General features: G+C 48.2%; 1 pseudogene; it reads right to left on the bottom strand.

Moving 5' to 3' along the window:
* Window positions 1-15176, bottom strand: part of LOC120369043 — a 62869-nt pseudogene extending 47693 nt beyond the window's left edge.
* Window positions 15177-15182: the final 6 nt, after the last annotated feature.

Raw genomic sequence — 15182 nt, 5'->3', positions numbered from 1 at the left:
ATTTATGTCAATATATTCCAGCTAGTACAGATACATCCCAATCAAATACAAGATGAGATGGTTTGACAAAATAATGAATGGGGATGTTTTGTCCAAGATATCAGAAACAAGAGGAGGTGGTAAAGCAATGTAATGAAACTTGTAAGATGGTACATAAATTGTTTATAAATGTCGGGGTATCTCGTCTTAACCCTTCGTCCAGCCACAGGGGCAGCAGAAAGTCCTGCTGCTGACTGAGCTAGTCTCTTGTAACGGGCATATATGTCTTAGCATATCTGTAGGATCTATGGGGCGCTAGGACCGTGCTTCATTAACAATAAACCTCGCCGAGCACCTTCACCACCGAACCGAGTCTCTGCTCTTTCTGGGTAGTTCTATCAATGTCTGCTGAGTCAGCTACCTGCACAGAGCTGGGACATCACACGGAGAGAAAAAAAAACACACACACACACACGGAAACTGGGATTTAGACTAAAAATGATCACATTCTGTTTGGGATCCATTCAAATTTCCTTTCCAGATGTGTGACACATTCATCTGCAGCACTATTGAGTCTGATTTCAAAGCACAATTCTGAATCACAGAGTTGAGCATATGGCATCAATGTGACACTTTGGTAGGTGGAGAATTAGAATGTGGAGAAGATAAATATTACATGGCTCAGACAGAAGCTGACACTACTCGGGTGCTGGGGAAGGAGAGAATCCCTCCAACTCACACCATCACCTTCCGGTCTAACAGAAGCTGAAACAACATTCTTTTGCCTGTCCCTGCTCTTGGTTATATTTAAATATATTTTAAATGAATAAAAACAGTACAAAAAAGGAATGCTGCTCTGCACAACCCAGGGTAACATGAGAACAACTGGGAATGAGACAATCTGTCCCCAAAGAGGGAACTCAGTGACTAACCATCACTTTGCAGTGGGAGGAATAGTATAAAAGTGATACTCCAGGTTTCTTTAAACTAGGAAAAATGGTGGCGGTCAGGTTACTTTATGCAGAAACATGTTTGAAAACTTCAACCACTGTATGTTGGCAAAAGCAGGTAACTCACCTGGGGGACCTGACAGACCATGGTGAAGCAAATGGTGCAAAAAACCTTAGAGTTCACTATGTGGGAATTAACCAAAGTATTAAAGAAAACATATTTTGTCAGCCCTAGGCAAGTTTTTTATTGTGTTTGTCACTCTTGTGGATCCTCAGATGCTCAACACAGTGTGAGCACACATAAAAACTCTTCCCACACCCTGAGCATTTATAGGGTTTCTCTCCTGAGTGGAATCTCTGAAGACAAATAAGCCTTGGTCAGTCAGTGAAGATTTTCCTACACTCCCAGCATGCATAGGGTCTGTTTCCTTTGATGTGTAATAAGGCCCGAGCGGTAAGTGAAGGTTTTCCCACACACTGAACATTTATAGGCTCTTTTTCCCGAGTGAATTCTCTCATGTCTGAGAAGGTGTGAGTTGTCATTGAAGTTTTTCCCACACTCTGAGCATTCATATGGTCTTTCTCCTGTGTGGATTCTATGATGTCTAATAAGTGCTGAACTCTGAGTGAAGCTTTTTCTGCACTCACAGCATTCATAAGGTCTCTCTCCTATATGGACCCTCTCATGTCTAATAAGGGGGGACATATCATTGAAGCTTTTCCCACACTCAGAACAGGTATAGGGTCTCTCTCCTGTGTGGATTCTCTCATGCCTAATAAGCTTTGAGGGGCTACTGAAGCTTTTCCCACACTCAGTGCACATGTTGTTTTTCTCTCCTGTGGGGATTCTTTGCTGGGCTCTGGTTTCCTTAAGGTGCTTGTGAGTTCCTGGACTATTTGTAGATTTACTCAGTTTCTCCCCTGGCTGGTTTCCCTGCTGCCTTTTTGACCTGTGCTGACTCTCACAAACTTTTCCCTGCTCACGACTCCTGGACACAATTCCTTTAGATCCTTGTGATAATGCTCTGTGCAGTTCCACTTGCTTAGCATCTGCCTGTTGAGGATTCTGCTCCTGATTCTCACTCACCATCCAGTCACCTGCTGGGGGAGAGAGAGAGAGAAACATCAAAAACAGGGATGGAAAAGGGGACAGGAAACCAAAATAAGTGCTGTAAAGGCAGAAAAATATCAGGAACTGCATTCCCCTACACTCCTCCCCCATATAAGGCTATTGCCCGTCATCATCTAGCCCCTGCGTCCTGGGGCAGACTGCAGTATAAGCCACTCATCACAGGCAAGATTGGGTTTGAACCTTCTGCCTTTGCCTACCCCTGGGCTGCCCTCTGCAACCCCTAGTACCTGTTGGCCTTCTGCTAGGCTGCAGCCTGGGGCTTTCCAGGCTGGAGCTTCCCAGATCCTCTGCCTTTCCCCAGCCCTGCTCTACTCAGGTACTCTGCAGCCAGGTCCCTCCCTCTCAGAAGCTAGAGGGAGTCTGCTGAACTCCTCGCTCCCAACCTCTTCTATAGGGCCAGCTGAGGCCTGGATGGGACGTGGTCCAGCTGCAGCTGCTTCGCCAATCAGCCTCGTAGGTGCTTTCTCCTGCAACAGCCCTCTCCCAGGGCTGACTTAAATCTCTCAGGGCAGGAGCCGGTGACCACCCCGCTACAACCACCATCCTCTTTCTAACAGCCCTTAACATCTTTGAAGACTTATCAGGTCCTCTCTCAATTTTCTTTTCTCAAAACTAAACATGCCCATTTCTTTCAACCTTTCCTCACAATTCATGTTTGAGGATAATGAGGTAGCTTTACGGACGTTTCTTCTCCAGCACCATTCTGAATGGATATGAGTTGGGGTGAGGAGGATCCTCCTAGAGCATTCTGAAGGGTGATTAAAGAGGTGTGAGGGGAACAAGGAGACGACAAGAGAAGACAAGGTTTCAAGAGGAGGAGACTGGTTGGGGTGTCAAATGCAGATGACAGGTCAAGGAGGATGAGGCTGGAGTGGTGGTTCTGAGCTTTGCCTAGGGAGAGCTGTGACCCTAAAAGCATCACAGTGCTATCTGGCACACTGTTGGTGTGATATTTACCCAAAGGGTGTTATGTAATGTATCCCTGGGGGGAAAAATAATATTTTTTTCTGTAACTGGTGTTCTTCAAGATGTGTTGCTCATGTCCATTCAACTTAGGTGTGTGTGCTCGCCACATGCACCGGTGCTGAAAGTTTTTCCCTCAGTGGTATCTGTAGGGGATTGGCTCTGGGAACTCCTTCTTGCCTTCCTTCCCCACTGTTGGTGTTTCTGGCAGGTTGTGGAATGGACATGAGCAACACATCTCAAAGAACACCAGTTTTGAAAGGTAACTGTCTTTTCTTCTTTGAGTGCTTGCTCACATCCATTCAACTTAGGTGACTCCCAGCAGTGCCCCAGGAGGTGGGTAAGGAGTTCACGGACGTGTAGATTGCAACACAGCTCTGCCGAACCCAGCGTCATCCCTGGCCTGCTGCGTGATGGCATAGTGGGCTGTGAACGTGTGCATCAAGGACCACGTTGCGGCTCCATAGATGTCCTGGATCGGGAAGTGTGCCAGGAAGGCTGCCGAAGATGCCTGTGCTCTGGTCCAGTGGGCTCTGATGATTGGCGGCAGAGGGACTCCCGCTAACTAGTAGCAGGTCTGAACGCAAGAGGTGATCCAGTTAGAAATCCTCTGCGTGGACACCAGGAGGCCCTTCATCCTAACAGCAGTAGAGATGAAAAACTGAGTTGACTTACGGAAAGGCTTTGTCCGATCTAGGTAGAAAGCCAGGGCCCTTCTTCTATCCAAAGCGTGAAGGCGCTTCTCTCCACTAGTCTCATGGGGCTTAGGGCAGAAGACCGGAAGTCCTGGCTCATGTGGGAACTAGACACCACCTTGGGAAGGAAGGCCAGGTGGGGCCGGAGCGAAACCTTGTCCTTACAGAAGACCGTGCATGGCAGTTCTGAGGGTCAGGGCTTGCAGCTCGGAGACTTGCCTCACTGATGTCACCACCAGGAAAGCTCCCTTCCATGATACATGAGACAGGGAGTACGAGGTCAAAGGCTCAAAGGGCAGACCTGTGAGCCTGGACAGAACCAAGTTGAGACCCCCACTGAGGGGCCGGAGACCAAACTTGAGGAAAAAGTCTCTCAAGACCTCTGAGGAACCTGACCATCATATCATGGGAGAACACCATCTGCCACTTGAGTGGCGGATGAAAGGCAGAAATGGCTGCCACATGCAACTTGATAGAGGAGTGCGCCAGGCCCTGGTTCCTCTATCCTCTGTATCAGAACTAATGGGGATTTTTTGTCATTTACCAACAGGCCGAGGCGATGGCAAGTGGCTAAGAGCATCGCGACATGACTTTGGACCTGGAGCTGCCCTTGACCAGTCGTCAAGGTATGAGTAGATCTGGACACCCTGAAGTCTGAGGTAAGCTGCCACTACCGACATGCACTTGGTAAATACCCGCGGTGCTGTTGCTAGGCCAAATGGGAGGACCACAAACTGATAGTGGTTGGGACCTACTGTAAACCGGAGGAAGCATCTGTGTCTCGAAGATGGCGATGTGGAAGTACGCATCTTTCAGACTGAGGGCAGCGTACCAGTCTCCCGGATCCAGGGAGGGGATGATGGAGGCCAGGGAGACCGTGAGGAACCTAAGCTTTGCTAGGAAGCGGTTCAAGTCTTGCAGGATACGTCGCAGACCGCCCTTGATCTTTGGTATTAAAAAGTAATGGGAATAGAACACCTTGTTCCTGTACACCGTAGGAACGACCTCCACCACACCTAGCTGCAGTAACCCCTTATGAGAAAGGTCCCTGAAGAGGGACGTGGGAGTGGGGGGTTGGAAGGAGGGCTAGAAAGCAACTGAAGGGTGTAACCCCATGCCACCGTACTGAGAACCCATCGGTCCGATGTTATAGATGCCCATGCAGGAAGGAAAGGAGAAAGCTGGTTGGTAAAAATAGGGGAGGGAGGAAGGATCCTGGGAACAGTTCGGTAGGTCGCCCTTGGGTGTACTCTCAAAACGAGCGCTTGCCCGCCTGCTTGTTGCAGGTAGAGCTCAACTGAGAAGCCTGTGAAGGCTGTTGGCTAGGATGCCTCTTGTAGTCTCTGGATTTCTTATGGGGAACCTCCTGGTGAGAGTGGCTCCCCTGGCCCTGAGGCTGCTGTGGCTTGAACCGCTTGTGGGCAGGGCTGGGAACATACAAGCCCAGCATTTTAAGTGTTGTGCAGGAGTCCTTTAGGCCATGGAGCTTATTGTTCATCTGTTCTGCAAACAGGGCTTGCTTGCTGAAGGGAAGGTCTTGCATCGACTGCTGAGTCTACATGGACAAGCCAGAGAGGAGCAGCCAGGATGCCTGGCGCATGGTGACAGCCAAGGCCATGGTTCGGGCGGCAGTGTTTGCCGTATCCAACGTTGCCTGGAGCGTCGTCCTGGCCACAATCATGACCTCCTCCATAATTGCTCAGAACTTCTTCCTAGAAGCCTCAGGAAGAGAGCCCTTGAACTTGGCCATGGCTTGCCACATGTTAAAGTCATAGCATCCCAAGAGGGCTTGATGGTCATCCAGAAGAACTGGGGAAGGGGGCCCCGTTATAGCCTCATCTGGCGACAACAAAGATGCCGGTACAGTAGGGTCCTCCACAACCATTGGTGGCCCAGCGGCTTGCTCCCGTTCCCTTTTGGGCCTGCGGGGTCCTTGCGCTCGAGGCTTCGTGCACCAGAAGAGGACAGGCAGCTGGTCTCTCCAAGGCTCTGGACACCGAGCGGGTGGCCTCGGAGGGCTGGGTGAACCCCCACAGGTTCCATGAATACCACAGTGCCAGTTTCAGTGCCAACAATGTAGCTGGTACTGGAGCTTGTCCTGCCATCAGGGAACCTCACTCTGAACCAGGGCTGGATCCTGAGCGGTTGCTCCCAGGCGACCAGGACAGAGTGGAATGGTGGCTCTGTCCCAACCGGTGCCGGTCACTCTGCCTGGAGTCCGATCTGGAGTGGGGTTTGTGACGTTGCATTCTATATGATTTTATGAAAATATGCCAATAGAGTGAGTAAAATGTAACTGGAATATGCTTCATGCAAAAGGTCTCTTGTAAGATATCATTACAAAGCTTATAATCTACTGTTTACTGTTTACAATTAGCATACTATTTGTATGAATGTATCACTCTTGTATCTGAAACTAGAAATATGAAATATAACTGAGGGCCTAGTATAATTATGCAAAGTGTGGGCCATTAATGGTGGTTTGGAATCTTGATGGCTCCCATCACCCAGGACAACTGACTGTGGATGGCTCTGTGTGCAGGAAGGCAAAACACACAAGTCTGAGTCTAATACAGTAAGAAAACTGAGTACAGATAAAATCTCACCCTCAGAGATGTTTCAATAAGTTTATTTCACAGACTGGATGCCTTCCTAGTCTGGGCACAGTTCTTTCCCCTGGTACAGCCCTTGTTCCAACTCAGGTGGTAGCTAGGGGATTTTCCACCCACTTATATATCTTTTGCATAAGGCGGGAATCCTTTGTCCCTCATCCTTCATTATCCACTTGCCAGCACACAGGTATACAGGAAGACTTACAAGTAAAACAGAGCCATCCATAGTCAGTTGTCCTGGTTGATGGGAGCCATCACGATTCCAAACCGCCATTAATGGCCCACACTTTGCATAATTACACTAGGCTCTCAGTTATATTTCATATTTCTAGTTTCAGATACAAGAGTGATACATTTCTACAAATAGGATGACCACTCTCAGGAGATTATAAGCTTTGTAATGGTACCTTACAAGAGACCTTTTGCATGAAGCACATTTTAGTTACATTATATTCACACTCATCAGCATACTTCCATAAAATCATATAGAGTGCAATGTCACACCCTCCTCCTGAACTTCCTGCTGGAGACTTGGACACTGACTATGGTGGAGGCAATATACTTAAAATTTCTCTTTGGGCTCCCCTTTGGGGCAGACACTCCTGTGTCCCCCAAAAGGGAAAGAGACCCTGATCCAGCTGTGGGCTCATAGCTACCAGCTATGACAGACCTTTCACTTGCAAGCAAAATCCCTGCCCCCCCCCCTTCACTCAGGTTGGGCTTGCTTCTAGCTACAGAGTCCTTGAGGTCTGTTCCCACCGCAGAAGTCACCAGGACCCCAGCTTCCAGCTCCAGGATACATGTTTCTGTGCACCTCTTCCACTCCATTACAGCCAGTTCGTGCTTCTGGGTCTCAGTTTGGTTTGTCTTTTAAGTCCAGGGTTTGCTGGTAAGCCTTTTCTTTTTCCAGAGCAGCCTTTTCCCGGGCGAATTGCACATAAATTTCCATTTGTTTTCCCTTTAGACCATCACTCGATGAGCTGGGATACCACAGAGAACCCCCTCCTGCCAGAACAGGCACCCCTCCACTCCTGTCTTGCTAAGTTAGACACTCCAGTCAGCTTCAGCACAGACACAGGGGTTGGACCACACCCATCTGCAGTTCACTGAAACTGAGATGCACTCAGCTCAGGGATTTCTTAGTTAAGAGACTTTCCCGGTGCCCAGTGTTCAGCCTTGCTGGGCAATTTGCAACTTGTGTAATTCTAGCTTCTTCTGATCTTTACTCTTACTTATTTTGCTTCCCTTTCTGTCCCTATTTCCCTTACCCGAAATAAGCAAACAGAAAATAACAAACCAGTAACCACTTTGTCTGTTCTCCAGCCACCACTCTTAAAACTCACTTAAAATCACTGCCACTATCTCAAAGCAATCAGCTGTGCACAGACCCTGCTCGACTACGCCACAATTGACTGTGGATGGCTCTGTTTGCAGGCAGGCCCTCCTGTGAGTCAGGCTGGGAGGAATGAGGCTTGGGGTTTTACAGTGACATGTGATCATGTCACCTGAACTGGAATCCATCTTTAACCTGGCGCTTTTCCATTGAGAAGGAGGGGGTGGGAACCCAGAGAAGAACAAAGGATTCCCACCTTATGCAAAAGATATATAAGTCAGTGGAACAGAACAAAGGAGGAGCCATCTGAGAAATCCCCTAGCTACCACCTGAGCTGTTTGATACTTACGAATACGAATGGATGCAGTATGTTTCTAGCATAGTAAGGCCAGACCTTTTAATTGGAGGAAATTGTTGTTAAAATCACACACCAACAGGCTCTGGAGGCAAAGATATGGAAAGTTGGCCCACTCTCCATATTGCACATGGGATCCTTCTGGCTACCCCAGACCTCAAGTCAGTGGGCTGGGAAGGGAAGGGAAGCGATTGGACACCAGAGGTTGTACCGAGTGGACTCCTCAAAAGTGGGTGTGCTTGTCCTTGCCTGTTGCTCCAGAGCACTGTAGTAAAGACATTGTACTAGGATCCTGTATGTGGGATGAATTGGATAATGAGATCAAAGTACTGTATAATGGGCAATGTGTATGTGTTAATTCCTGGGAAGAAGTGTTCTGGGAGGATGGAAGTGTTAGCAACCTGCTAATAAACAAATGTAAATGTAATGTAAGCACTGTGTTTTCCAATAATCAAATTTACTGTTTGCCACAACCAAAAAGTCTCAGCTTTGCCCAGTGGAGGGAGGAGCTATGTGAAAACCCATGAAGCCACAGAAACAGCTTTAGATAAGGAAAAGGCTAAGCATAAGGGGATCGTCATTAAAGACATCTGGGGATGGCAAATTGGAGACAAGGTAATGTTGCCAAAGTTGGGGAAGGCAGCCCACACTCTGGACGCCAAGTGGGTGGGTCTGTACTCCATTGTAAATTGCACCTCACCAGTAGTGTACCAGCTTCAGCTACCAGGCAAATTGAAATGGGCGCATGCCAATTAGCTCAAAACATAGATTTCTGGTCATGGTATCATGGGCCTTAGTTGTGGACCAGCCACCTTCCTGGACCATCCGGGTTTCTAGCTATCCATGGGATTTTGAGAAGGGAGAATACCTCCAAAGGCTCTCCCTGGCTCAAGCTGCTGACGGGGCCCGAGTCACAGTGTGGCACAAGGCTGGAGGGGAGGTGCCTTGGAGACAGGGCATAATCCAGATACACAGTAGGGCCACAGAAAAATACTTGCTGGGTGGCCCCGAACCTCCCCTGGATCCCATTGGGACAAACCCGGTTCCTCCTGTGGGGTCTGGAGTGGAAGTGGAATGGGAAGCCCTTTTGGCAAGCAATAGCAATTACTGATTTTGGAGTGTAATGGTGGTGTAACCGCCTAAACCAAGCAAACAATGTCCATGACGAAAGCCAGGAAGGGCTGTAATGGGACAACTAATAATTTAGAGAGTTTTTGTATGTGTCTCAGTTTCCCCAATAGGTGCATTTACATTGTTCTCTTTCTTTTTCTTTGTTAACAGGACAAGGCAGTAATAGCGAGAGCCCAGAGACACCCTGAACAGGAGTGGTGGGACCACTCTTGCTGCTTGGGGCCTGCAGAATTTGTTGGTGTGATACAATGTATGTATGGTGGCACATATCTGCGGGAATCCTTGGGTGTACAACGCTTTTGTCCTCCTTTGTTAATTTTACCACGGTTCAGGATTGGCCATGGTAGAAGAAAAGGTCAATTATCCACTGGTGGTGGGTGGTGGCGGCAGCAGCAATTGTGACTTAGCATCCTGAAAATTTGGAATCATGTATTATCTGGGATTAGGAGGTCCATTGTGACATGTAGGAGGTGGCTCCCTCCACTGTCATGGCTAAGCGGTATGTGCTGACTACATCTTCTATCAGCACATATGGATTGCAGGGGGCAACACTTGGCAACTGTGGCCTATAGAGCCCCCTCAAATAACATGTAAAGAAAAGGCAGTGCCAGACCGCTGTTATAAAGTGGATCAACACATCTGTTGGGAAGGGGAAGCATTGGGATATGCCCCCACTGCAGCACATATGTTTACCAATACCTCTGCGGGTGTTTGGAGAACCACCAACCCCATAGCACCTTTCAATTTGCTGTTAAGATCACAAACACAAAATTTTTCAGTGCATTAGCCTGTTGTTATGCAACAGATTGTTAGAAATATTAACTACGTTGTGTTTAATTTTTCATGGATAATACCCAATGTGCTTCTGCTGTTGGCGCACATCCAAGAGCAGCTTTCAGTAGTCCAGACAGATGCCTCCTCCTTTACGGTGTTAGAACACATGTTTAACCAGGAGAAAGCTGCATTTACCACTGCCATCCAAGTGAGGCATCTATGCCAACGAGGAAATGTGTTATGCTATGTTACTAATGAAACCAAAAGTCATTATTGGCTGGTGTATGCAATTGTTGCTGTCCTAACAATTTGGTACATGCTATGTTGCTGTTTAGGTAGAAGACCAACAGTAACCCTTACCACCGTAGCAGGGGGAAGGGTGGAAACCTAAGTGGTGACCCCTCCAACAAAATGTTGATTTGGGGTCAAGGGGGGGGATGTCACACCCCCATGACCCCCTCCCTCGGAGTCCTTGGGGAAGGCAGATCAGCATTGTATGGGGCTAATGCTGTTACAAGCAGGGCTTTGGAGCTGTGCGCCGGCTCCACTCCAGCTCCAGGCAAAAACCTGCAGCTCCACTGCTCTGGAGCTGCTCTGTGCTCCAGCTCCGGGTTCCACTCCAAAGCCCTGGTCGCAAGCATCGAAAAACATTTTGAGAAGGGTCAAAGCTGTGTGAGTGGGGAATGGAAGATTCCTTTACAGGAATACGAGAGGCCAAGGGGGCAGGTGGGAGAGAGAAAGAAGAAGAGCAGAGAACAGGTTAACTCCACTCTCCTGCTAGGCCTGAAGATAAAACGCTCAAGGCCACAGCACGCATCTGACTCTCAGCTGCCAGCCAAGAATGAGGGGGGCCCAGAATGGAATAGACACAGACCTGCAGAGCCAGCCCATAACAAACGAGGCAAGCGAAGGCCAGCACAGAGGAAAACAGTCTAGCCAGTGTGTTTTGGGGAAAGTCAAGAAGACCACAGAAAGCCGGTTTGAACTGGCACAAAAAGCACCAGGAACAGAGGTTGTGGAAAGGAACACTGCCAAAGGAGCCCAGGACTTAAAACCCTCCTGAGAGCTGGAGCAATTCGGAGAGCACAGCAGATTCTCGGATGCCCTGGCCCAGGACAGCTCCCGTCCATCCTCTCCGCCCGCCCGCCCCCCCCCCCCCCAGCCAGCTTTGGGGTAGTGAATCTGTAAGTATGAAAGTAGATTAGGGCTTGGGGCTCTAATGCGAAAGATAGGGGGATCTTTCTCCACCACAACTGTGACATTTTCATTACCAATCTGCCTAGAGCATCAGGTCATCAGGATCGTTTGGGGAGGAAATGACGAAACGCATCAAGTGTCTAAATTTTAAAGCTTTATTGATAACATCATAAAATCACAGTAGAGTGTGCTGGGAATGCTCCACATCACTCAGGGGAAGAAAGAAGGCATTAGAGCCCCAAGCCCTAATCCACTTTCATGCTTACGCACTACCCCAAAGCTGGCCAGGCTTGGGTGTAACGTAAGAAGAAGAGCTGGGCTGGGGGGGGGGAGGGGAAAGGATGGATGGATGGGAGTGCTGTCCTGGGACCAGAGCGTCAGAGAATTGGCTGTGCTCTCCGAATTGCTCCAGTTCTCAGGAGTGTTTTAAGTCCTGGGTTCCTTTGGGGAATCTTCCTAGGGGAATCTTCCATTCCCCACCTCACACACCTTTGACCCTCCCCAAAATGCTTTGCGATGCTTGCAACAGCTTTAGCCACATACAATGCTGATCTGCCTTCCCCAGGGACTCCCTGAGAGAGGGGGCCATTGGGGTGTGACACCACTTCCACCTTGATTGAATTGGCCACGTTAGCACTGATCTCCTACTTGGTAAGGCAACTCCCATCTTTTCAAGTGGTGTAATATTTATACCTGCCTACTGTATTTTTCACTCCATGCATCTGATGAAATAGGTTTTAGCCCACAAAAGCTTATGCCCAAATAAATCTGTTAGTCTCTAAGGCGCCACAAGGACTCCTTGTTGTTTTTGTTGATACAGACTAACACGGCTATTCCTCCGAAACCCATCTACAGGCAGACAGCGGAGGAGATGTTCAGGACTGGGGGTGGTGGTGTTGGGGTCACGTTGCAAAGAGTAACCCAGACTGGTGGAAGCCAGAGTGAGGCTGTTGCACTGTAAACATGCTGCTTGTACCAGGGCTCTGAGCCAAAGCAGCACAGCAGACACCCAGGGTTACAGGGCAGGCAGTGACACAACCCTCCCTGATGTGGGTGGAACTCCAAAGCATCACAGTAGCTCACTGGAGACTGCACCAAAAGCAATCACAGTGGACTGCCCCAAATCTTTCCAGGAAACCTTCCCGTCATCCCTCTCCCACCAGAGCCTCCCCACTCACTAGAGCAACCATTCCCCAACCACTTCCTGTTCCAACTACCCCTGAGTTCCCCCAGCCCCCCATAACCTGGACTGCCTATCCAATCCTGCCCCACCAACAGCACCACAGCTCCGCCCTCTTTTCCTAATTCCAAGTTTCCCATTCCCTCAGCACAGCCCATGACCACTTCCCAGGAGCTCCAGTCCCAGTCTCCCCTTTTCCTCACCCAACCCTCCCTGATTCTCTCTAATCCTCCCCCAAACCCTCACCCTCCCTGCACCAGCTCCCTATCATCTCCCCTCCCACTGCTCTCTGCCTTATCGCCTCCCAAGGACTCCTAAACAGGAACTTTGCATTGTCTCTTTCAACAGATGAGCCCACCTGACTGTCACAAGCTCAACACACTTGGGAAGTTATTATAGTAACGTGCCAGCTCTGCTATAGTTAAGGTTCAACATTTCTTTCTGTTTAGAGATCTACTATTCGAATTGCTCTAAACTCCACACGTCTACTCAGATTGTCTAGAATTATGTTGTTTAACATGAGGGAGAAGGGAAGAGTTAGTTATGCTCTGTCAAGGCCTACCTCAATTATAAACAGTGAACCAAAGGCTGGGATCCAGAGCAGGCCTGGCCTTGGCAAAATAACACACTAGGTATTGGCTGACCAAGTAAGCACATTCCTGACCAGAGAGGATGGTAGAAGAACACTCAGAGTTCCCAAGTAACCGCATAAACACATTCTTGAGAGATGGTGCAAGGACACACAAACCCCCTTGTAAGATAACAGGATAATGGATGAGGATGTCTGGTTCCAACTAGCAGGTATCAGGTGTAGGGCTGGTAATGAACCACATCAGGAGTGTGATACGTAACTGTTTCTATCAATGTATAAAAGGAGAAGTTCATAGGAGGGGCACCTTTGGCCAGCCTAGGGGGCAGTGTCCTGGTGCACTGACTGAGCTAGTACCATTCTCACAGGCATACATAGGTTAGTGTTCCTCTAGTTCCTTCACCATTGAACCGAATGAATGAACATGCTACAATGTCTGCTACTGCAGCTAACACTGGAGCTCCAAGAGCAGTACTTGCGCTCCAGCAGCAACCACACACAAATGTGGGGTTATTTGATCAAGAGGTTCCTGAGATACACCTGTATCCCCAGAAGCAGCTTTTTACCAACTCACATGTTCTTATAACATTTGCTTGGGACTCAAACTTCCTTGGGTTCTCATTGTCCCCCAACTGATCTCAGGCACTTGGTCTTTATCTCAGCTAGCACTGCCTCTTCGGGCAAGCAGTACTGAAAAAGTTTAATAACTAGAGTTTGGAATTTCAGATCAGCATGAGCCAAACTGTACAATCAAAGAGACTGAAATGCACATGGACACTGTTAAGAGCCAGAGCGTTTCCAACAATCAGCTGTCACAGTAATTGTTTGTCTAGAGGGGGCATGCTGTGGCCACTGAAAATAAGCTACACCCATGCATTTGAGTACAAACCCTACCAGGGACATTTTGAAAACATGAATTGCACATCTTTCTTGGGTTCTGCCCTGATAAAAATCCACATGCCAAAATTGGCCTGGTCCGCATGTAAAAGATTTGCCAGCATGGTTCTGTTGGTTATGGGACGGAAAAATCTCATGCCCAGCCAACATAGCTATGGCAACAAAAGCTCTGTGTAGACACACTTATAGTGGCAAAAAAGTCCATTAAAATAAATCAAGGAAATTAAAAGCCCATAAACTACATGAATGCAAAGTTAAGGTTGTCCAATGCTGTTTCATGCATGTGGATGGTGGCTAAACTTAAACCTCTGAAAACCATGTCACCCCTGTAATACAACTTTAACTCTGCCCCCACCCCTAAGCCTAGAGCTTCAATAGCCACTGAGAATAGTTCAGGAAAGGTGGTACAAATGTTAATAAACTACAAAGGGAAGTAGAGGACCCTCTGTCTCTTGAAGTCTTCAGACCAAGATTGATTAAATCATCTTCCTGAAAGGCAGCCAAACACAAGATATTCAGCAATACAATAGTAACTGGATGAAATTCTGTGGTCTGTGTTACACAGGAGGTCAGACTAGATGACCTAATAAGGACCCTCCTGTCCTTAAAATCTATCAATCTACAATAGATACAAGGAAGGACTGGGAGAACATGTCATTGTCTGTGTTGTGCTCCACAGAGTTGAACAGCAGTATTTATCTGCATGCATTCAAGCTGTGTGCACTGTGTCAGCTGTAGATGTAATAAATGAAGGATTAGTTGGAGCTCTTGGCAGAGCTGTGACTGTGATATGAAGAGAAGTGCATGTGACTCTTGACATACCAAGTTTGCCTCATTTCAGTGCTGAATATTGTAGGTTGTGTCAGTAAAGGCACACAAGCTCTGTTCTTGCCATGGTGATTGTTAGCAGTCTGGTACCATACATGTTAACTGTCACCCGGGCCTAGTGAGGAGTAAGTGAAGGCAATGACTCAGAAGGAATCCTGAGTGCAAGGGGCAAAGGGGTGTAACATGTTGCTAGTCTGAGATGCTTTGTCTGCAGTAGGCTCAGTGTTTAACTGTAGCCCAGGGAACTGTAGCCCTTCTGTCTGCTACAATGGAAACGAACCCAGGTTTTCCCTTAGCAAAGAGAAGATGTTAGACTTTGTGCTATCCTGTCATGTTCTCTGTTCCCAAAGCGTTCTGTAGTGGGGAGGGCAGAGTGTTAGCATGTGTGTCACTGGCATGTCAGACTGTTGCTGAAACAGGGCAGAGTTGAGGTTGCATTGTGGGAGTGATGTGAACCTTAACTCTTCATTTCCCCTGCTAATAGCTGAGGGGATAGGAATCCTTACCCAGCGAGATCACATTCTCATAATTCTCCTGCATGACGTCTCTGTAGAGGGCTCTCTGAGT

Source organism: Mauremys reevesii, linkage group 7, assembly GCF_016161935.1.
Source record: "Mauremys reevesii isolate NIE-2019 linkage group 7, ASM1616193v1, whole genome shotgun sequence".
Classification (NCBI taxonomy): domain Eukaryota; kingdom Metazoa; phylum Chordata; order Testudines; family Geoemydidae; genus Mauremys; species Mauremys reevesii.
This window is presented reverse-complemented; position numbering and strand designations above follow the sequence as displayed.